The sequence below is a fragment of the Scyliorhinus canicula genome, chromosome 19 (genome assembly GCF_902713615.1).
Source record: "Scyliorhinus canicula chromosome 19, sScyCan1.1, whole genome shotgun sequence".
Taxonomy (NCBI): domain Eukaryota; kingdom Metazoa; phylum Chordata; class Chondrichthyes; order Carcharhiniformes; family Scyliorhinidae; genus Scyliorhinus; species Scyliorhinus canicula.
Genome location: NC_052164.1, coordinates 79,066,442 through 79,085,613, shown reverse-complemented (window position 1 = coordinate 79,085,613; position 19,172 = coordinate 79,066,442). Strand labels below are relative to the sequence as shown.

Sequence of the window (19,172 nt, the reverse complement as noted above, 5' to 3'; positions counted from 1 at the left end):
TATCTCGCTATTCCCAACCGATTCATGTATTTGTCAAGATGCCCCTTAAACGTCACTATTGTCCCTGCTTCCACCAACTCCTCCGGCAGCATGTTCTATGCACCCACTACCCTCTGTGTAAAAAACTAGCCTTGTACATCTCCTCTAAACCTTGCCTCTGTGGTAAACCACTATATTGTATTGTACTGTTGTATTGTTACATGCCTGCGTTTGCCCCTGCTGGCTCCGAACCACTGTAGTATATAATATGTGTATTGTGGTAAACTGCCACTGTATTATATGTAATGTGGTAAACCGCTGCCTGCTGGCTCCGCCTCCCCTCGGGCTCGGTATAAAGGTAGCTAGAGACCGCCGCTGCCTCAGTTCAGGATCCGAGGCTAGGAGGCTTTCTTTATAGTTTATTAAAGCCTCAGTTACGTTCACTACATGTTTTGTGTTCATTGATGTCACATCAACCCCTTGTACCTTAAACCTATGCCCCCTAGTAATTGACCCCTCTACCTTGGGAAAAAGTCTCTGACTATCCAACCTGTCTATGCCCCTCATAATTCTGTAGACTTCTATCAGGTCGCCCTTCAACCTCCGTCGTTCCTGTGAGAACAAACCAAATTTATTCAACCTCTCCTCATAGCTAATGCCCTCCATACCAGGCAACATCCTGGTAAATCTCTTCTGCACCCTCTCTAAAGCCTCCTCATCCTTCTGGTAGTGTGGCGGCCAGAATTCAAAACATGCTCCAAGTGTGGTCGAACTAAGGTTCTATACAGCTTCAACATGACTTGCCAATTCTTATACTCAATGCCCCAGCCAATGAAGGCAAGCATGCCGTATGCCTTCTTGATTACCTTCTCCACCTGTGTTGCCCCTTTCAGTGACCTGTGGACCTAGATCTCTCTGACTTGCAATACACTTGAGGGTTCTACCATTCACTGTATATTCCCTACTTGTTTTAGACCTTCCAAAATGCATTACCTCACATTTGTCTGGATTAAACTCCATCTGCCATCTCTCCGCCCAATCTCCAAATGATCTAAATCTTGCTGTATCCTCTGACAGTCCTCATCACTATCCACAATTCCACCAACCTTTCTGTCATCCGCAAACTTACTAATCAGACCAGTTACATTTTCCTCCAAATCATTTTTATATATTCTACGAACAGCAAAGGTCCCAGCACTGATCCCTGCGGAACACCACTAGTCACACCCTCCAATCAAAAAAGCACCCTTCTATTGCTACTCTCTGCCTTCTGTGACCTAGCCAGTTCTGCATCTATCTTGCCAGCTCACCTCTGATCCCATGTGACTTCACCTTTTGTTCCAGTCTGCCATGGTGGACCATGTCAAATACTTTACTGAGGGTCCATATAGACAACATCCATTGCCCTACCTGCATCAATCATTTTTCTTCAAAAAACTCTATCAAGTTAGTGAGACATGATCTCCCCTTCACAAAACTGTGCTGCCTCTCGCTAATATGTCCACTTGCTTCCAAATGGGAGTAGAATTCAAAGAATTCGCTCCAGTAATTCCCTACCACTGACATAAGGCTCACTGGCCTGTAGTTCCCTGGATTATCCTTGCTACCCTTCTTAAACAAAGGAATAACATTGGCTATTCTCCAGTCCTCCGGGGCATCACCTGAAGACAGTGAGGACCCAAAGACTTCTGTCAAGGTCTCAGCAATTTCCTCTCATGCCTCCTTCAGTATTCTGGGGTAGATCCCATCAGGCCCTGGGGACTTATCTACCTTAATATTTTTCAAGACGCTGAACACCTCGTTTTTTTGGATCTCAATGTGACCCAGGCTATCTACACACACTTCTACAGACTGAACATCCACCAATTCCTTCTCTTTGGTGAATACTGATGCAAAGTATTCATTTATTACCTTACCCATTTCCTCTGGCTCCACACATAGATTCCCTCCCCTGTCCTTAAGTGGGCCATCCTATTCCCTGGCTACCCTCTTGCTTTTTATGTATGTATAAAAAGCGTTGGGATTTTCCTTAAGCCTATTTGCCAATGACTTTCATGACCCTTTTAGCCCTCCTGACTCCTTGCTTAAGTTCCTTCCAACTTTCCTTATATTCCACACAGGCTTTGTCTGTTCCCAGCCTTCTACCCCTGAGAAATGCCTCCTTTTTCTTTTTGACGAGGCCTACAATATCTCTTGTTATCCAAGGTTCCCAAAATTTGCCGTATTTATCCTTCTTCCTCACAGGAATATGCCGGTCCTGAATTCCTTTCAACTGACATTTGAAAGCCTCCCACATGTCAAATGTTGATTTACCCTCAAACATCTGCCCCCAATCTAGGCTCTTCAGTTCCGCCTAATATTGGCTGGACTCATTCCCCAATACCAGGTCCAGTACAGCCCCTTCCCTAGTTGGACTATCTACATATTATTTTAAGAAGCCCTCCTAGATGCTCCTTACAAACTCTGCTCCATCCAAGCCCCTAGCACTAAGTGAGTCCCAATCAATTTTGGGGAAGTTAGTCTCCCATCACAACAACCCTGATAGTTTTACTCCTTCCCAAAATCAGTCTACCTATATGCTCCTCTATCTCCCATTGGCTGTTGGGTGGCCTGTAGTAAACCCCCAACATTGTGACTGCACCTTTCTTATTCCTGATCTCTACCCATATAGCCTCGCTGGCCTCTGAGGTGTCCTCCCGCTGTACAGCTGTGATATTCTCCCTAATTGGTAGTCCAACTCCTCCACCCCTTTTACATCACCCTCTATCCTGCCTGAAACATCTAGCTGCCAATAATATCCTTCCCTCAACCAGACCTCTGTAATGGCAACAACATCATAGTTCCAAGTACTAATCCAAACTCTAAGTTCTTCTGCCTTACCTGTTATACTTCTTGCACTAAAACATTTGCACCTTCAGGCCACCAGTCCTGCTGTTTTCAGGAACATCTCCCTGTCTGTTCTTCCTCAGAGCCATATTGGCCCTATTCCCCAGTTTTCCCTCAATTTTTTCACCTTCTGATCTACTGCTCCGGTACCCACCACCCTGCCATACTAGTTTAAACCCACCCATGTGCCAGCAGCAAACCTCGCGGCCAGGATATTTATACTCTCCAGTTTAGATGCAACCCGTCCTTCTTATACAAGTCACACCTGCCCCGGGAGAGCTCCCAGTGGTCCAGGTAATGGAAACCCTCCCTCCTGCACCAGCTGTTTAGCCTTGTGTTTAGCTGCTCTATCTTCCTATTTCTAGTAAGAAGTCTTACAACACCAGGTTAAAGTCCAACATGTTTGTTTCAAACACTAACTTTCGGAGCACTGCTCCTTCCTCAGGTGAATGATGTAAGACTTCTTACTGTGCTCACCCCAGTCCAACGCCGGCATCTCCACATCATTCCTATCTCTAGCCTCACTGGCACGTGGCACAGGGAGTAATCCCGAGATTACAACCCTCGAGGTCCTTTCTTTTAACTTTCTGCCTAGCTCCCTGAACCCCTGCTGCAGGACCTCCTGCCTATGTTGTAAGTAGCAATATGTACTGCGACCTCTGCCTGTTTGCCCTCCTCCTTCAGGATTCCCGCTACCCATTCTGAGACATCCTGGACCCTGGCAGCAGGGAGACAACATACCATCCTGTAGTATCTTTCACGTTCACAGAGGCGCCTATCTGTGCCCCTGACTATAGAGTCCCCTATGACTATTGCTCTTCTGCGCTTTGACCCTCCCTGCTGAACATCAGAGACAGCCGTGGTGCCACTGCTCTGGCTGTTGCTGTTTTGCCCTGATAGGCTATTCCCCCCCAACAGTATTCAAAGCGGTATATCTGTTCGAGAGGGGGACAACCACAGGGATTCCTGCACTGACTGCCTGCCCCTTGTGGTGGTCACCCATCTTTCTACCTGCACTTGGGTGTGACCACATCTCTATAACTCCTATCTGTGACGCTTTCCGCCACCTGCATGCTCCTAAGTGCATCCAATTGCTGCTCCAACCAAACCACGTGATCTGTGAGGAGCTGCCATTGGTTACATTTGCTGCAGATGTAATTGACAGGGATGCTGGAAATGTCACAGATCTGCCACATCTCCCAGTTGAAGCACTGCACCCCGCTGAGTGGCATTTAAGCACTAGTTAATTAATTTGAAATAAACACTTGAATTATTGTTAGATTGAGTTACAATTAACTACATGGCCCTGACGCTAGACTTTTACTGTAAAATTAAATGCTAAGTACCGATCTCTGCCCTCCGGTTTAGTTACTCCACTATCTAGTTAACCAATTAGATTTGTCTTGCAATATTATTTTTTTCGAATTTAACAGATTCCCAACCAGCCAACCAGGTCACAGTTTTACTGTGATATCACTTCAGTTCCTCCCCCCCCCCCCCCTCCCTCCCTCCCCCCCCACACACAATTTGAAAAGGTAATATAAATCACTTACCTTCCCGGGATGCTCTCTGGATCTCTCCCTGCAAATTAACAGTTTCAAGCCAGAAGAAAGTAAACAAAACGAAACGATAGGGAAAAAGCACCTCCTCCCACTCTGCACCGAATTACCTCACTGCACCAAGTTACCAAGTTCCAATCCCCACTCTGGCTGTCTCTCACTCAGGATGTCTCCTTCACCCTGCACAAGCTTACTGAGTGCACTTTATGTTTGCCTTTTATACAGAACTCAGCTAACCGAAGATGAGTCACCTTGGGCAGGAATTTCCGTTTCCCATGGGCGGCTGGAACTAGAAAATCCCACCAATAGAGGTCTATTGATGACAGAAATCTGTGGATTTCTGGACATAAAAGGTATCAAGGGATATGTGGACAGAGTAAGAAAATGGTATTGAGGTAAAAAAACAGCTTATTGAATGGCAAAGCAGACTTGATGGGCTGAATGGCATACTCATACCCCTATTTCACATATTTCCTTTAATAAACTACGTGGAAATCAATAGATCCTGAGAATTTGTTTATCCCGATACCTTATGCATTATATTTTTCTTACTTCTGTTAAATCTGTCACAATTCTCCTCGCTGACTTATTTTTAGGTTCGACTGCCACTGGTTCTTTGTCTTCTTTCTCTACTGTGATAATAGCTACAGAGGGTGGCACAGTGGTTAGCACTGCTGCCTCACAGTATCAGGGACCCGGATTCAATTCCAGCCTCTGGTGACTGTGTAGAGTTTGCACTTTCTCCCCGTCTCTGTAAGGGTTTCCTCTGTGTGCTCCGGTCTCCTCCAAAGGTTTGGTGGATTGGCCATGCCAAATCACCCTTTCGTGTCCAAAGGTTGCCTAAATTGCTCAAAGGTTAGAGCCTCAATGGGCTGAATAGCCTCATTAAGCACTGTAGGGATTCTACGGTTCCATGAACGTTCGCATAACCATGTCTGCAACTTCCTCATTTCCCACCAAAGCCTTGCCTGCATCCACCTTTAATGAATCCATATTCTCCTTCTCCACTCTCTCTTAATACATTTATTATTAAAAATGCATACAAGGAAAATTGCTCCATACAACACTACAAATTACGAGCCAAATAGAGAACTAATTTTAACGGTTGATGCACATGAAACATTTATAGGTCTACTTGGACTGTTGTCCTGACATACACAAAAATTTCTGTTGTTATTTTCATGGCTGGCTGGGTTGGGAAGTGGATACCTTCGAGCTAGTGTGATTGTGAAGGAGGATTCAGTGAAACCCTTAGAGAAAAGGGGAAAATCGTTATCTGCAAACTGACATAGCTTTGCTTCTAATGGGCCCAGAACAATCCACCTTTAATCATTTTGTACAAAGATAACTGGGGAGTTGAATCCCTCTAGGTAACTGTCACAAAGGAGTGCTCCAGAGAGACTGATGTTACGACAAGCATCTTATAGAATTTCCCCAGTGACTCAAATAATGGTGAAATGATGCTTCATTGCAAGTCATGTAATTGCTTTTTGCATATTCAATTGCTGTGTTCTAATTATTTTTAAATGAAAAATATTAAATTTTTAATGAGCTGTAGACTACTTTTCCTTCTACAATGGGAGAAATGTTATGAAGAAATACAGAATTATTCAGGTTGATGACAGCTGTTCGTGATTACACAGACGCAATTAGGTAAATAATCGGAGTTGATCCCAGTCCATGCAAAACCATGCCGTTCTGTACAAAAGGGCAAATCAACCTTGAGTATTTACTATATCAATTTGCTTTTTCAATTTTTGTACGATAACATAACTCTCCCAATTTCTTTCTTATTACTCTCCTTTTCACCCATTTATTTCATCCCCACCATTTTTCTCTTTCCATCTTACGTCTTGATTGATTTCACTTCCATCATTTCCTATCCAATCTTTTTTGCTCAATTCTTCCCGCATTCTCTCTTCCTTCTTTTTCGGCTGGTAGGGCAGGGTATCACTGAACCAATCACAATTTTCCGAGATGTTTCTTGCCTCCATGTACTATTTGAACTCTACATTGATTTATGTCTGTCATACAGTAGGCGTGGATCCTGATTGGCTGTATTCCTGTGTTTGTTTCTGGAAACTGGTGCCACATGCTCGTACTTGTTTCATCGGCACTCTGTTCTGTGGTTATATGCATCACTGTAAATACACAAGGGGTTAATGTAAATACACATAGACTAGCTAGACACTAGAGGGAGCACCAGAGACATGACACACAGACATTCAACCAATAAGTCAGTAAGATAGGACACGACCAATGGCCATTCACGATACACACAGAGGTGACACTACTACAGGAGGGCATTACATCAACCCATATATAAAGGACACAGCACACATGATCTTCCTCTTTCCAATGGAAACTCTCAGTGAGTACACAGGGTTGATTAAACACATCATACCCACCACCTGGATTGTAGCAGACTGGTTCGTCAGTCTGAGTAGCTATAGCAGGATTAACACAAGAGTCGAATCCAAGTAGGAGAATTGTTAAAAGTTTAAATAAACGTGTTAAAGCTATCTCCAAGTCTGAACCTTCCTTTGTCAGAGTGCACATCAAGGAAGCAGCTTATGCTACGTCAAGAGCATAAAAAAACATGTTCTTCATCTGGAAGCCTGCAAACATCCTCCAGACCTGGAGGTCAGATCATATGAAGAACCGCAAGGGTCAGATTTTTTTATCAAGGAGATGGGTATTGGAAGCTTGGAATTTTCCTGACTCCATGATCCTGCCCCATTTTTGTGTTGGGGAGGCAGACATGTGTGTGGAATGAGCCCACTGCCTTCCGAGACAAGTCTGAAGAGGCAATGGAGGCAGCTGGATGGCGAGGTCGATAGGTTCAAAGGCTCGCATCCATTTACTGGGACATTGACCTAGTTGTAATTCTGGTTGTTAGGCCCTCTATCCTCCACCCCTCTCACCCTTCCAAATAAACATACAGACAGTTGTTCAACCTGCATCTGTTGATACAGTTGCTAGATGGCCCAATTATGAATGCTTAACTGAACTTCAAGAATGACGAATGGACTCAGTCTGGCAGGGTCTGTTTACATAGTTGTAGAGGGGAGTGCTAGCTTTGTTTGATTTATATCTTTATCACCTTGTAATAACCTGAACTTTCTTTGAAGAGGTTTATCAATGCATGTGTATTTATTCAGATATAATTAAAAAGTGTAAAGTGGATTACCTGAATGGGACATTTCGTGCCTGTATTTTATTGACAGCTTTACGAAAAGGCAATGTGTTTCAAAGGGAATGGTTAATGCATAACTGTGTTTCCTAGTTCCTCACTCCAGACTTGGGTTCCTCATGGCCCGTGAGCCATATCTCCTGCAAAAGCTGGTCTGACTTATCAAAATTATGGGGGGGATCTGAAATATTCACCCACGCAATGGAGTAGCCAAAGGTGGGAGTGCTGCATGTGGTCTTTCTGTTGCGCCCTTATTGCACATTGGCAAAAATAGCCAGAACTGGGAATGTGGACACAATCTCAGAATCAAGTCCTGCCCAGCATAGACAGAGGCAGGAAGATTAGAGCGAGATCGGTAAAGTCACTGGACTAGAAATCCACAGGCCCAGGATAATGCATTGTGTATATGGATTCAAATCCCACTGCAGCACCTGGTGGAATGTATATTCAATGAGTAAATCGGGAATGTAAGGGTGACCTATCATCAATTGTCATAAAAACGCATCTGGCCACTTAGGGAGGGAAATTTGCTGTCCTTACATGGTCTAGCTTACTTATGATTCCAAACCCTCAGCGATGAAGTTGACTCTGCCCTTTAAAATGGCTCAGCAAGCCACTCAGTTCAAGGGGTATAAGAGATGGGCAAAAAATGTTGGCATAACCAATGACCCTCACATCACATGAACCAATAGAATATCCCGGCCAAAGTATAGACATTAGAAATTATGCTGAAAAGCCACAGCTATCTAATGTGCCTTTCTGGTCCCAGTTTAATTGCAGAGACAGATATCTAATCTAGAAATAAAAGTTTTGTAATAGTATTATCCTGACCATTTAATCAGGCAGGAGATACAAAAGCCTGAGAACACTCACAGATTCAAAAACAGCTCCTTCCTCGTTGTTACCAGACCCCTAAACGACCCTCTTATGGACTGACCTGATTAATGCTACACTCCTGTATGCTTTATCCAACACCGGTGTCTATGTATTTACATTGTGTACCTTGTGTTGCCCTATTACGTATTTTCTTTTCATGTACAAATGAACTGTTTGCACGCAGAAAAATACTTTTCACTGCACATTGCAACATGTGACAATAAACAACAAATCCAAATTCATGGATGGGATCGCGGGCTGGACAGAAAATTTGGCAAACCCATGACTTTCGGCAGGAATAAGGACCAGAAGATCCAGGCCTATGCTACAGATCCCAACAAAATGCATTGTGAAGTTGGGAATCAGTGTGTATCTGGGGAGAAGGGATGAATATTTTAGTTGTGGGAGTCATATGTTTTTGCATTGGACCGTGACCTAGGATCCCTCCTTTCTCTGTAAATAATACATGTCAAGGTTTCTTCTATTATTTGTACAGGTAATCTCCTGCTGTCCAAAAGCTGGGGGATTGCATCAAACCCTTGGATGAAATCTTACTGACCTATTTCTTCCATGTTTCAGCGGGAAGCCATGGCCCACCAATCCTGAGAGAGAAAGGTACACACTTAGCTGCGGCTCAAAACCCACGATGAACTTTCCAACTCTGGCAGCAGCCTCGGGCCTGCGGCGGGACACTCTGCGCAGGCGCCAACACGTTGCAATGTAGCCACGCCCCCCCTTATGACGGGGAAACTAACAGATCGCCCATTTGGGTCAGGGATTCAAACTGCAGGTTTGTATCGAGGACAAGTAATCGGTCTCACAATTGATTTAAGGGTATGTCGAAGTTCTATGTGACAGTTATTTTGTTTATTCTTTTAAACAGGTGATGCTGTTGTTATTGGTACTTTTAAAGTAATTTTCAGTTTTAGTTTTTACGATTGGAGATTATTGTTTAATATTTGTAAATGAACATAGGATTTGTTACTTGTTTTAAATCCGTGGAACTATTTAAATCTGCACCATATTATTATGTAACTTTGCAGGTGGCATGGTTAAAGATGTTTGTATGTTTTAATTTAGAATATGGCAACTGAAAATCTTGTTGGGAAGTTGGGAAGTCCGAACTTCTGGGACCACAAACAATGGACATTCTTGAAGCAGGACAAAATATAAAGAACACCATCTCCTCATAGTCCTACAGAAGGGATCACAAAATGCTTTTACAAGATGGTTCTGACCTGATTATAGTTTGAAAAGGTACCCCCCAGGGCTTTTTCTTTTAGCCGTCAATGTCCTCGTAACATCTCTTTATTTTTGATTTGTGTTTATCATTATTATATTTCTGCCTTGTTTACTTCAAATATCTTATTCATTTATAATTATCTCATAATTATATGTTGTGTTTTAATGTTTCAATAAAACATTTGTAGAAATTTGTAAAGTTTAATGGAAAACATTTATTAACAAAAATATTGGGTGTGATTTAGCAGCCTCGTCTTTCCTGACTTGGTGTCGGGACAAAGTCGTTGAAAACTCGAAAGAAGACTCTCGCTAGATTTGCGACGCTCGAGATTTAACAAAATCTCGCGAGATGTCACGTTCTGGATCTTGCCCTCACTGGGCCTGATCAGGATCTGCATATTTGAGTGAGCCATTAGACTCTTTAAATACACATTCGTGGGATTCTCCCGGCCCCCGGGGCCGAACCGGTTTCCTCACATGTGAACCAGTAAGAATGGCATCTGTGGGGGTCTCCCAGGCCGTTAGAGACCCCGAGGTGCTCGGGAACAGGGCAAGGTGGCATTCTGGCGCAACTGTTAGGCAACGACCCCCCGTTTGTGGGGACCAGTGCTAAATGGTACCTGGCTGCGGTCTCTTTGGCGAGACCAGTAGATGCTAGGTGACCGTTTGATCGCGCATTGACATACTTAAGTGGGCTTTTAAGCTCACTTAATTATGCGAGTCTAGGCCCTGCCTATCGTGGGTGTGATCCAGTTCTCGACATCTCGCGTGATCTGGTTAGATCTTGTGAGGCAGAGCGACCATCTGGAATCCCGAGAAAGGCATCTCCCGACACCTACTGGCCACATTCCGTCCTGATTCCAGCCGGTTGCAGCTGCTAAATCGCGCCCTACATCTTTCTTTTACTTCATGTACATTTTAAACGTATTTATAAATACAATTGTAAAGCATTTACTCATCAAAAAAGTGGTCTCCAATGTCTCCTGCCTTTGCTCAATGATTCTAGACAGGGAGAAAAAAGTGCAAATAAACAAGTATAAAAATGTACTTAGCATCAGGGCAAGGAGGCCAAGTTAGGGCTGTCCCATTAATATTCTTTCAGCCGGTTCAGCACAGATTTCCATGAAAACTCTTTTAAAAAATGGACCAGAATTTAAACGTGGTGCGCTTTCAGTGCGGATGTCCATGCATTGGGACTTCTGCATAGCCCCTCCTCAAAGGTGCGACGTAAGTTAACTCCAGAAGATTGTACACAAGATGCAGGACTGTGTCAAAATATCTCCCTTGGGGAAATATTGACAAATTCCTGCACCTTAATTAAAATGTTTGCAGGGCGGCGGGGTGGTGCAGTGGTTAGCACTCTTGCCTCATTGCGTCGAGGACCCAGGTCGCTGTCTACGTGCAGTTTGCACATTCTCCCCGTATCTGCGTGGGTTTCACCCCCACAACCCAAAGATGTGCAGGGTAGGAGCTAAATTGCTCCTTAATTGGAAAAAAATAATTGGGTGCTCTCAATTTAAAAAAAATATATTTGCATTAATTAACTGATAATATTTCACCACTGCTTTCCCTGTGATTATTCTCAAAGGTATCAAAGAGGGACGCAGATTAAATAAATCACGCAGCCCACTAAGTTAATCTTTTAGCCTGAGACCATTTTAATTTATTCTTTCTTAAAATATAGAGGATGAGAACAGCAAAGTACTGTTTTATTAAATCAATGTTCCCTTTACAGATGTGATCTGTTGCGAGATTAGAAACTTTAATATATGTTTAATCTGTGATTTGTGAGACAAGTGGCACCCTTTGGAAATGAGGAACAATATATGATATGAAAACTTCCTTTTAGTAATTTTTTTCAGCTTAAAAGATTTGTCAGCTGTCAGCATCTGATTCGTTCATTGATATGCAGAAATTTTCTTCAAGCCTTTCCACTCCAGCTTTGGTATTATGCAGAAATAACTTGCATTATGTAATGATAGTAAAGTAAATTCTCTCCAGAAGCATTACCATTTCTGGAACGTACCTTAGATCTCCATTATGTACTGCAGTAAATATCATCAAAAGTAAATTCCTTTGCATCATTACTAGGCACAGGGTAATTCAACCTGTGGCCACCTGAAATGGTGTCCAGCAAGGGATGCTGGGTAAAGTGGTCAAGGGTATCGACAAGCAGGCTGCAGGCAGATCAGATAAAATTACAGGAAAAGGCTTTGCAGACTTCAAACAGTTTTGCAGTTTTATGCAAATAACATAAGTAAAGGGCTATCTCCAGGCCATCAACAGGATCAATAGAACTGTCCTGTAAATCACAATTGTTTACCAGACACAGCGGCACTTAACTTCCTTATTTGGAAGGGCCTCCATGTTTCCAACACCTTCAAGTGCCCACCCCAAAATCAATGTGGCAGCTCATGATTGGACTTTATCGATCAGGCTGATCGAGCCCTGATCAAGTGATTGACTAATGACCCAGAGACCGCCCACCAAAAGAGCCACAAAATTCAAACAGCATAAGAGTTACTGCACGGATTCATTCTTTCTCTTGAGCAGCAGGAACTAACAACGGTGATGTGGTGATATGCATCACTGTAGATACACAAGGAGTTACTGTAAGCACACGTAGACTAGCTAGACACTAGAGGGAGCACCAGAGACATGACACACAGACACATCCAATAGGTCAGTAAGATAGAACATGACCAATGGGCATTCACGATACACACAGAGGTGACACTACCACAGGGGGGCATTACATCAACCCATATATAAAGGACACAGCACACATGATCTTCCTCTTTCCAGTGGAGACACTCAGTGAGTACAGACACAGGGTTGATTGAACATCACACCCACCACGTGGATTGTAGCAGACTGGTTCGTCAGTCTGAGTAGCTACAGAAGGATTAACAGTAGAGTCGAATCCAAGTAGGAGAATTGTTAACAGTTCAATAAACGTGTTAAAGCTATCTCCAAGTCTGAACCTTCCTTTGTCAGAGTGTACATCAAGGAAGCAGTTTATGCTACGTCAAGAGCATAACAAGACAGGTGACTTCCACCGGCCGATGAAGGAGACCATCCACGCTACCAACAGAAGGCGGGTTTGGTACGTTTCGGCGTGGCCAGTTCGGCGTAGCCGATTCGACGGAGGAATTTTTCGGCGGAAGGACGTTTCGGCGTCAAATTAGTTATAGTCGCAAAATGTTTGTGCAGCCCATTTCTTGTATCTTTTCCTTCCAGCCGCCTCAGATATCGTGTTTGTGCACCAAACCGGGTCTCTTAAAGAAAGGCACCAACATTAAACCAGTTCGCCAGTGATCTACACTGCTGTCTGACTTTACACAGCCGGTGTTACTGAAGATATCGTGTTTGTGCACCAAGCCGGGTCTCTTAAAGAAAGCCGGTGTTACTGAAAGTATTGAAGCAGCTGCCCAGTGATCTACACTGCTGTCTGACTTAACACATTGTGTAAAGTCACAATATCTTCAGTAACACCGGCTGTGTAAAGTCAGACCCGGTTTGGTGCACAAACACGATATCTGAGGTGGCTGGAAGGAAAAGATACAAGAAATGGGCTGCACAAACATTTTGCGACTATAACTAATTTGACGTCCCTCCGCTGAAAAACTCCTCCGCCGAATCGGCCACGCCGAAACGTCCCATTCCAATCGGCTACGCCGAACTGGCCCCGCCGAATCGGCCACGCCGAACTGGCCACGCCGAAACGTCCCATCCCCACACAAGGCAGACCAGAGCCTGAAGAGAACCAGGTTGATAACCAACTAACAGAGACTACAAGACCGGAACTACAGATAACAGGCTTGTGTCTGCCTAGTACATGTCAGTCACTGCCAAGTTAAGTTAAGATCTTGGAAATATCAGTGCATAGTGTAAACTATGATTGGGAGTGTGTGATTGAATAACCATTGTGTGTGCGTGAATTAATATTGTCCTATTTTATAAACTGAGTCTCATAGTCATTTGTCCACCATGTATGGATTAAGGCACACTTTGCTTTAGAAAGGGCAACAAACCTCATTTGAAATTGTTGCGGGGATCACAAATATGGCAGATGAGGGGCTGTGATTGGGTGTTATTTATGTGGACGTCTAGTCAGTATCTGTTGAGGCTGCACAACGAGAGGATCCGAGCAAAAGTGAGACCATGTGGAATTGTAGACAACTTTTCGACAAGGTTATGGAATTGGTAAGGAGGTAGAAGACAGAGGCAGAATGAGTATGTATGCCAACTGGCAGGAAGCGATTAGTGGTATGTGTTTCCTTGGGATATGTACTGACGTATCAGCTTTTCATGATATGCAGCAATGATATGAATAATGGAACAAAGTTGCGTAGCGTCAAGGTTTCATCCTATTTGTGGCACAGTAAGGGTGGGTGGGGGCTGTGGGCAGGGGATGGTAACATAAAGCTGCAAAGGGCATTGATAGATTAAGTGGGCAAATCTGTGGGAGAGTGAGGTCAGACTTGGAAAGTATAATGTCATGCAAGTTGGGCCTAAATGTGAAGAAGCTACAAAGTGTGAGGAGCAGGATAGTATAGAGTATAGAATAGAAGTATAGAACAGTACAGCACAGAACAGGCCCTTCGGCCCTCGATGTTGTGCCGAGCAATGATCACCCTACTTAAACCCACGTAACCCGTATACCCGTAACCCAACAATCCCCCCATTAACCTTACACTACGGGCAATTTAGCATGGCCAATCCACCTAACCCGCACATCTTTGGACTGTGGGAGGAAACCGGAGCACCCGGAGGAAACCCACGCACACACGGGGAGGACGTGCAGACTCCACACAGACAGTGACCCAGCCGGGAATCGAACCTGGGACCCTGGAGCTGTGAAGCATTGATGCTAACCACCATGCTACCGTGAGTCAGAGAATCATTGAGGTCTACAGCACAGAAAAGACCCTTCGGCCCATCGTGTCTGCATGTTCAAAAGCAATCATCTAAGTATTCAAATCCCATTTTCCAGGAAGCAAGTTCAGTGCCCTGCTTCACCACAAATTGCATTCAAACCGCAGACTTGCCGTCACAATTACTGCCTTGTCTCAACTTCATAATATTGCCTACCTTTGACCTATCCGCACTGCTGAAAGGCTTATCACCTTCAGATTTGACTACTTCAGTACTCCCGTTCCTGGTTTCCTGAGTGTTCTTCCCAAATGCTATCATTCGGACTCTGTCCTGAATTAAATCCCATTCCCTATTACCTCTGGACTTTGCCTCTTTATCTACCTATGTATTAATGTGAAAGTGAGCATACTTATCAAAAAAAGCTCTCAACAACTTTTTCTCCATGGCTTCCTCCCACAGTCCAGGTTGGGTGGATTGGCCATGCTAAATTGCCCTTCTGCATCCCAAGGTGTAGAGGTTAGGTGTGGTTACAGGGATAGGGCGGGGGAGGGGGTGGTAGGGTGCAGACTCAATGGGCTGAATGGTCTCCTTCTGCATAATAGGGATTGTATGATTTCACCTACCTATCAAACTTATTCAGCCTGTTTATTTTAGTATGTGCCTTTTGATACTCAAACTCTAGCCTCCTCAGGCTTCCCTCTTCCACTTTCAGCTGTGAGCTATTTCAGTCATTTACAACCCTGTGCTCTCAAACCTCTGCTTGCTGTCTATCCTTTCAAAGTCTCCTTCCTCTAAGACTGTCTGATTGATTAGTTTTCCATCATCACTCTAATCATTCTGCCTCTACTTCGCAGCTTCTGTTTATTTTCACCTCCATGTTGCGCATTGGGGTGTTTTATTGCATTGGAAGCATGACACAGGTGTGAGTTGCTTTTATTCTATACATGTGTCTGTGGATTTGTGTCATTTTGCTGAATCTAACACACCAAAGCTTGGTCAATCAAATTTTCAGTTATTGTCTTTTTGGGTCAGTAACAATTTTGTGATTATGAACGATATAGAAAATAAGTGGTTACCTGTTCCCATGGCAATGCTTCAGAATGCAGTCGAGTCTAATCTGCTTGTCTCATGAATCATTCACGATGGAGCCACTATTTCTATTCTGGCGCTGTCAATTGAACTGATATTGCATGTGAACAAAGGCCAATATCTGCGGTTGGTTGACATTGTAATACAGACAGCCTTGTGATACTCTGAAAGCCCCATGTTCTCAGTTTGCACCTATTAATTATCTTTTGATGACCTTGGGCATTGGAGGAAGGTTCCGGAATGGCATGCACAACAGTAAATCTGTGTATAGTTACATGCTGACAATTATTTTCTTAATTGGTTGGATCTGAAATATAATTTATTAATAAATATACGTAATTACAGTCAGGTGCTGATCTTTCCAAAGTTTTATTTTGACTGAGGTACAATTTTTGAAATAATTAACATTATAGAATCATAGAATCACTACAGTGCAGAAGGAGGCCATTTGGCCCATCGGGTCTGCACTGACCCTCCGAAAGAGCACCCTACCTCAGCCCATGCCCCTACCCCATCCCCAAAACCCAGTAACCCCACTTAACCTTTTGGACGCTAAGGACAATTTAGCATGGCAAATCCATGTAACCTGTACCTTTATGGACTGTGGGAGGATTGGCAGCACTGGGAGTAAACCCAGACAGACACGGGGAGAATGTGCAAACTCAACATAGACAGTCACCCAGGGCCAGATTTGAACTCGGATGACTGACTACTGTGCTGCCCTATTCAGTCTCTATTGATAAAAAAAAACCCTTTTATCATGTGCTTAAAGATTTTTTTTATTCATTAACGGGATGTGGGCATTGCTGACTAGGCCAGCATTTATTCCCCATCCACCGTTACCCTGGAGAAAGGCAAAAGTGCACAAAGGTTTGGATGTTTGTCTTATACAATACCTCAACACAGTTGGTGCCTACCTATTGTGGCTTGGCCATTTGGACAAAGTAGGAGCTCAAAATAACTTTCTATTAAAACAATATTACATCAAATGTGCATGCAAGGGATTGCTGTATTCATTGCAGCCAATGACTGGAGGTAGGGTCGGGGAGAGGAGATTGTTGTTGCAGAGAGAGGACTAGTTATAAAATGAAAGGGTTCAGTTTGTTGATTGTGGATTTTTGTACACCACTTCAACCTGAGGCAGTAAAGTGTCTTTAACTCATAGTAGGTTTTGCTAATGTAGCTTGGAGCCAATGAGAATCATTACTTGGTAGTGGCCCTATTCATTGGGAACAGATGGTGTTTCTCGGGAGCATCGCACAGGGGAAAAGTAGTTTGTTTAGTTAATAATTTTTTTGACCAATCCCCATGTACAGAAATCTGAGGGAGCTGTCCAGCCACAGTCTGCCCATCTCCTGTGGGTATATTCATGGCTGGATTGCCCTTGAGAGGGAGAACAAGGTGTCCGTCGGTACTCCTGAGGCCTTCTGCGACCGGTGGACACTATGGCAATTGAGCTGCATCACACACCAGGGACAACGTTTTCATTTGATCTGTATCCTTTGATGTTTTGATATTTTTGATACAGTGCTGCACCCGGGGCAGTTATCCCATCTCATTGGTTTATTTGATTGATTTTTGAGTTATTTAAAAGAGAATGCAGAGATCTGGGAGAAAGTCAAGGGGTGGGATTCTCCCTCCTGGGGGCGTCAACAGCCCCCGAAAGAGGGGAATTCTCTGAACTTTCGGGGGCTAGGTTGACGCTGGAGTTGTTGGCGCCGCTCCAGCCGATGCCGAAGGGCAGGTGTGATCTCGCGCATGTGCGGACTGGCTGGGGTATGTCCCCTGGGCAATATGGTGGAGCACTATGGGAGAAAGAAGCCCCCCCACGGAACAAGCCCGTCCGCAGATCGGTGGTCCCCGATCGCAGGCCAGCCTACTGTGTGGGTCCCCCTCGGGGTCGGATCCCCCCGTGCCCCCGGAGGACCGCCCCCACATATTTACCTGCCAGGACCTGCCATTCGTGAGATGAGTCATTCACGCCAGCAGGCCTGGCCAAAAATGGATGGCTGCTCGGTCCATCGGGGCCTGGTGAATCGCTGGGGGTCCCACGTCAACGGCCCTGACAGGTGGGGCGGGAATCTCCCTGCTGCCTGAAAAATGGCTCCGAAGAATAGGGTGGGATTCGCGTCTCCCCCCCCCCCGGGGATTCTCTGACCCGGTGGGGGGGTCGGAGAATTCCGGCCAATGTGTTTGTTGTGCAGCTGGACCATGGGGCCAAAGTGAGCAGTTGGTATAAACCAGCCCCAGTCAGTATATTGTGAGAGATGGCCAGGAGCTAGCGTCTCTTTATAATACAGATGACATAGCCCCGGAAAAGTTTGCTTCAAAATGTTAATGTAGACTGTTTTCAGGACCCACATGACATACTTCTTGTTTTTGTTGCTGCAAGGAGAGTTTCTAATACAGGGAAGTTTGAGACAGATGATGGCTTATGTGCTCAAAAACTGTAACCAAATCAGTTGGTTGTGAGATGAGAATGAAAATAGTGGACAAGTTTTGCTAAGACTTGACTTGGTAGACGGTAATCATTTACATAATGTAATCTGTAGAAGAATAGAGAGGAGACAAATAAGCAGCAGGACTCCAAGGTTAAATTGTAAATACCAAAACAATCTTTGCCATGCGAATTTGAAGAAAACACATGCAAGCAATAATGACTAAATGGGTACACTGAGCAAATTAGACAATGGCACGATGGGCAGGAACAGAAAATATTGCGGGAAAGCCGGAAATTTGTTTTATGGTGCGATGAAACCAGATCGCGATTGTGTGCTCCAGCTGGGAATGGCCACCGCGTTTCCCACAGCGGAATGTCGGGAAAGTTATTTCAATATTTTTGCATGTTGTTATAAGGTCTGCTTGTTGGAATCATCCCTACACTGAATTGTCCATGACGTGGAGATGTCGGCATTGGACTGGGGTGGGCACAGTAGGAAGTCTTCCAACACCAGGTTAAAGTACAACAGATTTGTTTTGAATCGCTAGCTTTCACTTCATCACCTGATGAAGGAGACGTCTTATAGAATTGTCCAGGCAAGTTGGCGTGCGATTAAAGTGACGTGTTTCACATCAGAATATAAAGGATGTGCTCATGGAGATCAGCCCTTCGCTCCTCAATTTGAGGTGAATTCACCTACCTTGCATTGTGCGGCACTCGTGGGAACCAGGGGCAAGCTTCACGAGCAGCACAACGGGTGGTTGTCACAGAACGTCTCTACTTACCGGACCAGGGGTACGGTGGTGATCGCTTCTCATGGACTGCAGGGTCTAGGACTGTACTGGGAAAGGGGGAAAACTGGCCTCACACAGGAGAAGGATCTACAGGCTAGGGCTGTACTGGGGAAGTAAGACCCTAAGCAGGAGAAGAGATAGAATGCTTGGTCTGTACTGGGGTTATTAGTAGGGAAAGGTCCACTTAGGCGCATGACTGGGGAAAAGATTTTGTAGGGGGTGGGGGATGTTGAACA

General features: G+C 44.4%; 2 long non-coding RNA genes across 2 annotated transcripts; one reads left to right on the top strand and one right to left on the bottom strand.

Moving 5' to 3' along the window:
• Positions 1-5,432: 5,432 nt before the first annotated feature.
• LOC119954570 lies at positions 5,433-9,183 on the bottom strand. Its single transcript, XR_005458262.1, has 2 exons — positions 9,053-9,183; positions 5,433-6,565 (listed from the first exon to the last, which is right to left on the bottom strand). It is a non-coding gene; the product is annotated as an uncharacterized LOC119954570 (long non-coding RNA).
• A 53-nt stretch (positions 9,184-9,236) lies between these two features.
• On the top strand, positions 9,237-9,940 carry LOC119954255. The gene is made up of 2 exons (XR_005458199.1): positions 9,237-9,327; positions 9,574-9,940. It is a non-coding gene; the product is annotated as an uncharacterized LOC119954255 (long non-coding RNA).
• Positions 9,941-19,172: the final 9,232 nt, after the last annotated feature.